A 10755-nucleotide genomic window follows, 5' to 3' on the forward strand; every position below is an offset into this window, starting at 1 on the left:
CCAATAGCCTCGCTGCGAATAGCCAATGATATCGTAGGTTAAAAGACCACTCACACCACTACAGTATCAAGAAGATCACTGATGAGTGAGTAGACATCCATCTGGTTCTCGTATTGATCACATCTAGTATAAGTTATTCTCTAACAACCACCCACACCTTCATCCCAGTGTCTCTACACCGTAAATTCAAGACTTATCTGCCACAAAAGAGGTGAACTGTGCACTGATCTCAAATAGATTGATCACTGTCCTCCATGATGATATTTTGATCGGAGCATTTAAAATTAATCACTAATTAATGTATGTTCAAATTCTTAACTCTTTAAGAATATACAAAAATCATCTTTATTAATTTCTAGGATAAATCATAGACACATAAATATAATGGAAAAAAAAACTCTTTTTGATAATACAAAGAATATAAGTATAAGTTTAGTTCTGAAATTACATAATGTGTCAGCCAACAATGACTTTTAAGGCACAAATCAGCACTTTCTTCTTGGAGTGGGTTTATCCTAGGTATTGATTTTTGGCATGAATAATCTCATCCAAGGTGCTCTCCGATTGTGAGATTAGATCTCATTCCTTCCCAGCATCCTCCTAAAAAATTGATGTAAAGAGATCATCCCTCTTCCCTACGGAGCTTGGTGTGTGTGCGAAGTACAGGACCTGCGATTTCAAGCCTCGCGAGGCATCGGATCCAAGCCACCTCTGGAGATTTGATTCCTATTCCACTGTGATCAAGGTAATTCATAATTGTTATGTATGCTTTTGAATTAAAAAATTTTAAAATACACCCTGGTGATCCGATCAGATCGGATACTTTTCCTTCAAGCTCACCCTCACAGGATCGCAACCCTTTGTCTTGACCATAACACAATTATCAGTTGTGCGCTCTACCATAGAGATAATAGCCCATCATATGGGCCTCCCATCAGGAGGCCTATATGCCAAAAGCAAGAAAAACCCGATCCCTCTCTTTTCTTTTTGTTTTATGCCCCCATGTCCCTCCCATGTGATGGAATAGGAATGCAAAAAAAGGATCCTATCAACTAACTGTTCCAACCTAGGATAATAAGCTCATGAGCTTGGTCTTACTTTACTTCACCATCGAAAAATAAAAGAAGACTTCCATATTCTGATTTCAACTTGGTTAGTATATGTAATAATCGAATCATGCACGATAAATAAAAAGAAAAATAAGTCATTCTATTTCGACAAAAGATCATACCCAAGTTTAATAGCTTTGCATCTACTATCCCGATCATGATTTTTCTATCTTCGAGGTAAGGGAAAGCCGTTCCCTTTTAGAAAGGTTGTGCGAGAGGAGGGATTCAAACCTCTAACACTTGGTTTCGTAGCCATGTACTCTAAAGCATGTAAACCAACTTCCAAATGATTCCTCCCATCTCAGTCAGCAGTCTCACTCTTAGAGTCTGAGATCTCCCTCTAGCTGCACTCTCGTCGCTCCACTGCCATTCCAATTGTTCATCCTCCCATTGAAGCTTGAGGGAAGAGCTACACCGAGAAGCTCTTCTTCCACCAGTGATTTGGTTCAGTCCTACTTCCTATGCTTGGAAGATCCGACGGGATGAGGAGCCTAGAAGAGAGTTCAAATATCGAGCATCGTCTTAGCGAAGTCTAGGATGGGCCATATCGAAGCAATGATGGCCTCGACTTCAACCTCGACCACCATTTGTCCCAACCATCTTGAGAAATCAATCCCAACTCAGTTAAAAATACCTCAGTTGGAGCGTATGATGGCTCCACAATCTTCTTGATCATCTGTAGAGTTATAGAATTCTTATGATGCTGCAAGTACTTTAGACGCCCCTCTTTGCCTTGCCTTCCTAGCCACTCTCAAAAGTTGGCATAGGCATGATATTCTAGACTTAACCAAGATCCATTCATTCGTTGAGCAGCTCAATAGGTTATTTATTACTCATTTTAGTAGCTACATCCCAACAAGAAACATAGATAGCCTCTTCTCTCTCCAGTAAGAAGAGGTGAGTCACTACATGACTATATTGCATGTTTCAATGTCACTATGCTCGAGATGTGGAGCCTCAATCATCGGTGGCAATGTCAGACTCAAGTGAGGGTATGGAATGAACACCTTTTCTTTTCTCTTGACAAGAAGCTGTTGAGAGACTATGTAGACCTACTGGACCATGCTCGAAAATATGCTCAAGCAGAAAAAGCTCAAGAACTCCACAAGCAGGTAGAAGGAAGAAGATCTTGTAAGAAGAGAAATCAGAAAGATCCCTGGATGGCTCGAATCGAGAGGAATCTTTTCGATCGTGAAAGAACTATTGCTCAGGAGTTCTCCCTGATAATTCGATAACTACACTCCTCTGTTGCCTCGATCCCAGATTCTAATGGAGATCGAAGGATAAGGGTTCTACAATGACTTAAGCCGATGAAGTCTCCTTCAGATAGGAGGAGCAGGAGCAAGTACTGTTATTTCCATCATGACCATGGCCATGATATTGAGGAGTGCCACACTTAAGATGAGATCGAAGCCTTGATCTGCAAGGGCTACCTTGGCAAATATGTATGGAGTGAGAAAATCAAGCATCCGATGAGAAGAACAACAACCAACCAATGGCCGCATCATCAATGCCATCTCCACCCCAACTGACGGCATGGGGGGTAGGAGATAAAATTGGAGAGAGAAACGGAACAGCATCCTGGGGGGCACCACTTTTCTTCTTGATTTTTTAGGAAAGTTAATAACACCGTCATCGCACTACTGATGACAACCAACCATGATGTAAATATAATTTTTACTTATAATGAAAACTTATCTGACATTTCATTTTATAATATTGTCTGAAGGATAAAATTACAAGCTGACCCAAAAGAGGAGAGGTTGGATCTAAGGCCATATCGAACGATACTCGGCCCTAATGATAGTATCCTCAAAAATAGCCTTGAAAGGCTCATGCGGTGCATAACAACCCAGTCGGGATAATCAGATCCTCTGCTGGTCCCCATGCACAAATGAAGCCTTGAGCCTCTCAAGGCTCGGGGATAGAACATGGCTTGATATCCAAGAAAGGGCAAAAAGTTCTTCAAGGCTTCCCATGACATGAAAATTTGACCGACAGAAAATCCAGCGTAGCCCACTGTAGCTACAAGTGACCTACTGCAGCCATACAGTTCACTATAGCCAATCAAGACGATCCTCCAGAAAATCTAACTTGGCCCGCTGTAGCCACGAATGGCCCACTGTAGCCAACAAAGATAATCTCCTAGAAAATCCAACATGGCCCACTATAGCCACAAGACCTACTATAGTCAATTGGGGCAATCCTCCAGAAAATCCAACATGGCCTATTATAGTCAATCGGGGTAAACCCCCGAGAAATCCTATGTGGCCCACTATAGACATATGGCCCACTATAGCCAATCAGGATAATCTTCTAAAAAATTTAACATGGCCCACTACAGCCACATGGCTCACTTTAGCCAATCAGGATAATCTCTCAGAAAATTCAATATGGCCCAATATAGCCACGAGTGGCCCATTGTAGCCACATGGCTCACTATAGCCAACTGAGGCAATCTTTCAAAAAATCCAAGATGGCTCAATATAGCCACGGATGACCCACTATAGCCACATGGCTCATTGTAGCCAACTGGGGCAATCCTCAAAAAATTTAACATGGTCCACTATAGCCACATGACCCATTGTAGACAACTAGGATAATCTCTTAAGAAATTCAACATGACCCACTATAACCACAAGGCTCATATAGCCAATCGAGACAATCCCATGCGAAATCTAATGTGACCCACTGTAGCCATGGATAGCCCACTGTAGCCATATAGCTCACAATAGCCAATCAGGATAATCTCCTAAAAAATTCAATGTAGTCCACTGTAATCATGGATGGCCCACTGTAGCCACATAGCCCACTGTAACCAATCGAGACAATCTCATGAAAAATTTAACATGGTCCACTATAGCTACGAGCGACCTACTATAGCCACATGGCTCACTATAGGCAACTGAAATAATTCATTAAAAAATCCAACATGATCCATTGTAGCCATATGGCTCATGTAGCCAACTAGGACAATCTTTTAGAAAATCTAACATGGCCCGCTGTAGCCACGGATGGCTCATTATAGCCACATAGCCCATTATAGTCAATTGGAACAACCTTTCGAAAAATCCAACATAGCTTACTGTAGTCACAGGTGGCCCACTATAGTCACATAATCCATTGTTGCCAACCAGAGCAATCCCTTGGAAAATCTAATGTGGCCAATTGTAGCCACATGATTCACTGTAGCCAATCGAGATAATCTCCAAACAATCCAACATAGCCCATCATAGTTATATGGCTCACTATAGTCAATTGAGGCAATCCTCTGAGAAATTCAATGTGGCCTACTATAACCACATGGCACACTATAGCCAACCAAGATAATTTTCTGAAAAATCCAATGTGGCCCACTGTAGTCAACTAAGGCAACCTTCAGAAAATTCAATGTTGCCCACTATAGCCATGGGTGGCCCATTGTAGCTTCATGACCCATTGAAGCTAATAAAGATTAATTTCTTAGAGATCTCATCCTACCAGTAGAAGCCAACAATGGCTACAAGAGAAGAGTCGACTTATCTTAAAAAAAAGAGAAGTGCTAGATGACACACCAAAAAGAGCCTCAATTTATTAAGAATGTTCATGTATATTTCAGAAAACTTATTATATTTCAGTTGAGTGAAGCTCATTATAACCAAAAAAGAAGAAGAAATACAAAATTCAGATCTAACCAGCACCCTAAGAGCACAAGCCGAGCTTCAGCATGGCATGATCCCTGATGAAGATCACAAGACTTTCTATTTTGCGATGCTCATTGACCCCCTCAAAAAGATATTAGTGATGGCATGGATGCTTCCCTTTTGGAAACCCATTTTGCCTTCACGATACACCTCCGAGGAAGGTCAAAAGGCTACACTAGATGAAAGAAGAAATAGCCCCTCCAAAAAGATCTAAAACCTAACTATGGAGGATAAGGCTATAAGAGCCTAGATAGCCACCACCACAGTCTCGCAATTGGATCGGTAAAATTTTCCAACACCTCCCATACCAAAGCAGGACGTTGACCACTGATGCACTCCCTCGAAGCATTCAACGATTGATTGAAGGCATGAAGGAGATCTCCCAAAATGGAGTAGAGCACCGACAATCCTTTGACACTAAGCAAGCCAGTGCCACCACAACATTAAGGAAGATGACACAGGTAATATCAACCCTTGACAGCAAAGCTCCTACTTATAGAAGGGGCAAGCCCAGGCGAATTCAAATGTTGCATTGATTGTGTGACAAATGTCGCCACCATAAGGATCTCAAAAGCTGTGCTTCCTAAAAACTAGGTACTAACACTAAATGTGAGCCCTGTCAAGTCTTCGAACTGTCCTTATCATATAACCTCAAGATGAATCATCTTCTCTAATTTGCAAAAATGATGCGGCATCAATCAGCATTCACTGCTTCAGACACGCGCAAGCCTACAACTTTCAAAAGTCCATTCACCAAATACTAGCAAAGTGCTTCGAACAAGGTCTAGCGAGATTTTGGCATAAATGCATTATCGACCCATCCGAGCTATTGGAGCCTTTGACTAAGATAAAGAGCTGACCACACTAACATCACAGAGAAGTAAAAGCTTCAAACTAGATGTAAACATAATGAAATATATATATATATATATATATTATTAATTAAAAAATTATTATAAAATTTCATTGAGGCAAAGACACCAAAAGCAAATACAAAAAGATGAAGATCTAGTCTTTATCTGAAGAAAACATCTCGACCTCCTCATCACTATTATTGGGATAGAGGCACCTCAGATTCAGCTTCAGGACCAACTTCTTTAGACAAGCCTTGCAGTCCTCGAAGCCTTTGAATGAACTGGACCGAAGATGTCTTAACAAACTTATCCTCAAAGTCCACCAAGATTTTGTACTTCTCAATGCACCTATACCTAATCTCGACGAGAACATCCACGGCAGTCTCGACGAACTCCCGACTGCCTCCAAACAGATGAGGATCCATCTTGAGCCTTGCCGACCCTCCAAAGGAAGGCGGGCTTAGCCCGATGAAAGAGGAGCTTGGAGTGACTCTGATATAGCAACCTATGGCCTCTTGACCACGACCGATCCAGTCCCCACTAAGGTCTGCCATTAGTCGGAGATAGAGAATTCTGACTAGGTAGTCCTCACCCTCTTGGACAAGTGTTTCCTGCTGGGAAAGCCCATCTTCTTCACGACCGACTTGATAGATGACAATGATGGCTTCATGACTATAAGACAGAAAAAAAGAGAATCGACCCTTGAGGACTATTGCAATAAAAAAGTAACTAACAATCAAATGGTAGAAAATCCTATCAAACGGGTGGTCCATTTATATAGGCCACCGACAGTGCGGATTCGATCGAATAGCTAGATATTGCCACTTGACTAGCCTCGAAGTGACGGACAGTGTGGCCTCTCATCATGTCCTTATCTGATCGAACCACATGAGATAACTCACGAAGCATGCTCCTGAACTTATCATGGCTTGCCACATGGCGGGTCCTAGGTAAGTCTAGGGGTAGTCTTCAGATTTCTTCTCTCGATAGTGTTATTCTATGACTCCTTGAACTCCCTTCCTAATAAAGACAATGCGAGTCGTGAGACGATGCATCATTACTCAGAAATTTTTCTTGAAAGCAATAATACAGACGCATCCAAGAGAAAATTGGATCTGCAGTTCAACTACCAAGACAGTTACTCCCTTCACTCAAAGCTCAAAGGCCACTTCGAACTCAGGAGTGGGGGGGCATATGTTGCAGGAGAAACTCATCGATTGGGACCAATCCTCCATTGAGATGCACTTAAGATAATATGGTGAGGTCACATCAGATGTGAACCTGGGGACCACCAATTTGGCTAACCACATGGATAAGTTTGCGCTTGACATCCATGACTAACAACCTTAATTCAAGAAAGGTGGAGAATATTTCTTTCATGAGAAAGAGCCAAAACATAGCCTAACAGCCTCCAGAGTTAGGTCTGACAAATTTATTGATTCGAGCTAGAGGCCTACGGACTCAACCACCAAATAAAAGATGTACAAAGGGGATCCTCAAAGGTAAGCAAGCAAGATACTCAAACATCTCACTCCGCTCTCCCGACTCTTATGATTTTTTCTTTCTACTGTTTCCAAAGCTCCGACTAACTTAAGCATAAGAAGGTCCTCATCGAAATACCCCCGACGAATGTGAATTTTTTTTGTAGATATCCTCTGATATCGTAGATCTTGACCGACATTCGGCTCTAGCCACATCAACCCCTCCTCGGAGTTTTACAACAACACTGCACATTAGACTTGATACTAGGAAATTTTTATTATTATAATATGATCTGTTTATTCATGGTCTTTGAGCCCGAGTATCATGAGGCAATACCACCTTTTTGACTGCCCAGCATGTCTCTTTGTTACGGAGAACATCCAAATAGTGGATCAAATCAATTCTTGACCAAGAAAGGAGGTGTCCAATTAAAACTTAAGTGGCAATACATTTTTACGTAGTTCAACCTCAACATGTTTTATAACCAAGCCAAATTCAAGCTAGCTCATTTAATGGTAGATCGAGCACAAGCTGCTTTTGAACAGTTTATTCAAGAGATCTACAAAAAAATCTAAAATTATTTGAGACTTCCCTTTATAGAATTTGAAATAATAATTTTGATTATATTATAATCTTGCAGTTATAACATTTTATTCCATCTAACTGTGTTTATTTAAATAATAATAATTAAAATAATATAATATGTAAATTATTCATATATTCACATCTCAAGCTAATTCAATGAGCCTTAGTAAACCAAATATAGCTCTAGCTTGACTAATTTCTCAACCAAGCAAGCCCAACCTAAGCCATCTTGCAAAGAACTTGCCCATTTGCGAATGAATAGTTCTATTTGCTAGCCATCAAGATTTCCTTTCAAACAATCACATTGATGCATCTTGCACCTTCTCTTGTATGGCTAAGAGTGCAAATAGGTTGGGCCAAACACGATAATGTGTGATCCCTATCTGATCTGGTTTCTTGATTGGGTCCTAATATTGGATCCAAACCCAACTCAATGGAAGATCGGATTGGGTCGGGTCAGATTTATGATCGAAATTTTTAATTCAATAGATCATTTGGATGGATCAGATCCATGTATAACATAGTCAATTACTATTAACCACAAAAAATAAATAATAAACAATATTACTCTCAAAATAAATTAGGATATAAAAATTATTTTAAATCTATCTTTTTGTTAAAAAAATTGCTTATACAAATCTTAGATCACAACTTAAATACTCAAAGATGTTCGGATCCTAACAGTATACTTGGTTCGGATTGGATCGTAGAGCAAGAGATCCAAAATTAACCCAAAAATCAAATGGATATGGTTAGGTCGGGTCTGAATTCAATAAATTCAAATCTAACCCAATAAATAAAATGGATCTAATTTTAGAAGCTAATCCGGCCGTATGAGCCCTTTAAAATGGATTGCATCATATCTAAATGGGTTGGATAAGATTTGATCATGGGTCAACCTAACCCATTTGCAGTATTATATACGGCAAGTGCCTGATAGCCACATATATCGTGTCTACAACCCACCGTCCACTCTGAGGGTAAAATGGGCAGAAGAATGTTTCAACCTGGATTCTAGAGTAACTCCCCGCGCCGAGGCTAGGTTTGGAAGATCTTTTTGTTCTTGCGGCCTTCGTTCCAATACATACTCTCCATTATAATACTCTTTTTCTGATGCTTCTTTCTTTAATTAATTTTGTTCTTTCATTTAAAAAAAAAAAAAGAATCCAGGATTTGGCTTCTCTCAAGTGCACTTCACAGAAATCTACTCTGACCCTAGGACCTTCATTGGGATATACTTTTATTGAGAAGCCTGGAGTTGTCTGCAGGGTACGATCGAACTAAACTGGATCGAATAGTTAGAAATTCGAGTATGATTTGATTTAAAATATTTAAATTTAAAATTTATCTTAAGATTGATTAAGTCTTAATATCTCAAAATCAATCTTAGTTTAATAAAAAATAAATAAAATTCAAAATCGATTTGACTCAACTCGAATATCAATCGGACCATATTGAACTTGAGTTCGAATTTGAATCGAGCTCAAATCTGCTAATAATATATATATAAATTCAAGTAGTTTGTGGCTTTCGTTTTGAGTATCTTGCTATTCAAATTCGACTCGAGTTTCATAAAAACTAAATTGAGTCAAGCTTGAATTTGAATTGAGCTCAAATAGCTTATAAGCAGCTCGACTTAATTGCATCCCTAATTATCAATACTGACTTGTGATCTTCAAGCTCTTTGATAATATTGTTATCAGCTTTCTCCACTATATTATATCAAAAAAAATTTGTTATTACTTGGTGCCCATTTTTGCATTAACAGTTTGCGGAAAGAATCCCAATAGAGCCTTTGCAACATATGAATTAAGAATTGTTAGAGCTATTTATGACTTGTTAGATGGTGTAGCCCGGGAGAGAAAATATTATGACTCATTCAAGTTACATTTTAGAGATGGAAATCAGCATGAATTAAGGCCATTGCACATGCTTGCAATCCTTTATCAATTCCCATGGATGTATCTCTATTATTTCTGTTGTGCGCACGTGTCAAGCAGGTCGTCGGAGACCGCACGCTCCGCCCCACGAAGTATTGCCCGCTTTGGCTGGGTCCGGACCGGGAGCGTGCTCAGTGGTCCCCACCGGGGGTTGTCCCCCAGCGCAGACGGCCTCACGGTTTTGTCCCTTGCATTGGGGTTCACCCCGCAAAAGGCGCCTCGTGAGGGAAGGTGTGCTCGTATCCCTCTTAAGCACATGCACACACCAGAGTTGCCCGATGTGGGACTATTAAGAGAGGTCCCCCCACAGCCTGCCCACAACAGATGCCCCCCACTCTGGAGGGTGCAGGTGTTGAGCGACAGGGGGCGGGTTACCCCTTCCTGGCGCGCCACTGTTGTGCGCACGTGTCAAGCAGGTCGTCGGAGACCGCACGCTCCGCCCCACGAAGTATTGCCCGCTTTGGCTGGGTCCGGACCGGGAGCGTGCCCAGTGGTCCCCACCGGGGGTTGTCCTCCCAGCGTCACGCAGACGGCCTCACGGTTTTGTCCCTTGCATTGGGGTTCACCCCGCAAAAGGCGCCTCGTGAGGGAAGGTGTGCTCGTATCCCTCTTAAGCACATGCACACACCAGAGTTGCCCGATGTGGAACTATTAAGGGAGGTCCCCCCACAGTCTGTCCACAACAGACAATTTCCAACTTTAGCATCTTTTTATTGGGTTCGGGTCATATTTTTCGCATGAAAGAAAGTTGTTCTTTTTTTATGGTATTGACTATTGGATCGCATTTTGCACAGATTTCAAAACACTCGGAACTCTCTCGTTCATCCAGCTGCATTGGGCTTGAAGCAACAGGGAATTCGTGCAAAAGAAGGCGAATCCTTCTTTCACGCAAAGGGTATAACCCCTGTCCCTTTTTATTTCATAAATATCTCTAAGCTAACTTTAAAAAGGTCGGAAAGGTGAATGGTTATGATTATGGTTATTTTGTGAATTTCTCCCTTTCGTTCTTGTAGATGCTTGAATTTTCTTGTGGTGTTGGCATTTTTTTTATTAACTCTAGCTTTAGTAGGCAGCCCAAATGTTGTACCCAGCTTGCTGCCAA

The sequence above is a fragment of the Elaeis guineensis genome, chromosome 9, assembly GCF_000442705.2.
Source record: "Elaeis guineensis isolate ETL-2024a chromosome 9, EG11, whole genome shotgun sequence".
NCBI classification, from domain to species: Eukaryota; Viridiplantae; Streptophyta; class Magnoliopsida; order Arecales; family Arecaceae; genus Elaeis; species Elaeis guineensis.